General features: G+C 44.1%; 1 pseudogene across 1 annotated transcript; it reads right to left on the bottom strand.

Annotated features, from left to right (window-relative positions):
- Nucleotides 1–357: 357 nt before the first annotated feature.
- Nucleotides 358–1,034, bottom strand: LOC107278673 (uncharacterized; annotated as a pseudogene). The gene has a single exon (XR_010742402.1). The product of XR_010742402.1 is annotated as an uncharacterized protein (transcript).
- Between the last annotated feature and the right edge of the window lie 477 nt (nt 1,035–1,511).

Here is a 1,511-nt window from a genome sequence, read left to right as displayed (position 1 = left end):
TTCCGTGACCAAGTGATCGATTGTGCTTTAATTTGTCGATCAAGATACGTGTACTCTACCTGAAATTAATGTCGCGTACATTTTCTTTTACGATCTCTTTGCCTTCGTATACAAAGTAGACAAATTACTCCAAGTAGGAGAATTTCTAGATCAACTCTATGCTATACAGTATACTATATGGTTGTTCCATGTATACATACTATGATACATGTCTAGGGTGTTATTCTCAAACTTGAACATAAAGTTTTCCAATTTGTACCTGAAACCTATGCATGCATGAATATTGGTTAATTAAATAGAGAAATGCTCATTTACTTATGCTGAATTTACCCAAAACAGTATTTTATATAATGGATATAGCATTAAGCAAATGAAATATATAGAAAGTCTGAAAGATACATATTTAAACAGTTCATTGCTAAATGACAAGCCCCGATAACTTATCATTATATGGGAGCTAACATTGGCTTCTTGCATCGCCGACACACTTACACTGTTACATATACTAAAACAAGATCGAACCATGCACACTTCAGTACATGGGGATGAATTTCACAACAGTACGTTATTTATTTAACCAGCATATTTTTCGTTGCACACATAGCTAGTGTTATGAGCATATCAATCGATCAGGAGCAGTTGGTGGGCATGGTGAGGCCGCACTTGCCGGGCAGCGCCATGGCGCGGGCGGCGTCGATGTGGTAGATCCTCATCCAGAAGCCGGCGACGCCCTTCTACCGGCAGATGCACGCCAGGTCGGCCTCCCCCAGCGCCGCGCAGCACTCCGCCGACGGGCCGTCCGTCGGGTCGCTCACGGCCGCCGCCGGCTGGCACAGCTTGAAGTCGCCGTTCGACATGTTGCAGATGCCCTGCGCGCCCAGCGCCGCGGCTAGGGACGCCACCAGGGAGAGCAGCAGCACCGCCTGCGCCTTGGCCGCCATTCTGTTTTAACTCTCTCTGGGCTAGCGGATTGTTAATTTGGAGGCCTAGGTTTTTGGTTCTAGACAGGTAGTTCTAGCTGGGTTTGCTTGTGTGAGGAGAAGCTTTGGGTTTGGGCCCTATTTGTAGTGTCCGGTTATTTGCAAAGCAGCCCTTGCTATGTTGATCAATCTGATTTCCAGCTGTTTGCTACTTTTGCTCCAAATTAATTAAGGAACAAATAGAAGACGGTATTTGGATAGTTGCTGATGGAAAAGGTGATATAAGAATTGGATGGTCAATACCCATTAATAAGCTATACTACTAGTTTTTTTTTGTGTTGTGTAGGTGTATTTGGTGTTAAGTACATTGTGCCTTTGAGTATTGAGGCCCCAGAAATAGTCTCTCTGAGCATCTCCAATAGTCTCTCTAAATCTGGCTCTTCAAAAGTCCATTTGATCAACTCTCCATCTAATTTGGTAAGTCAAACTCGTTGTCTACTCTAACGGCCTCTCCATTCACCTTCTCCATTTTGAGTCTATGAAAGTGGGACCCATATGTTAGTCTCTCTCTACTTCTTCTCCTTCCCCCCA

Source organism: Oryza sativa, chromosome 7, assembly GCF_034140825.1.
Source record: "Oryza sativa Japonica Group chromosome 7, ASM3414082v1".
Classification (NCBI taxonomy): Eukaryota; Viridiplantae; Streptophyta; class Magnoliopsida; order Poales; family Poaceae; genus Oryza; species Oryza sativa.
The sequence above is the reverse complement of the archived record's forward strand: the minus strand, read 5'-3'. Positions and strand labels throughout refer to the sequence as shown.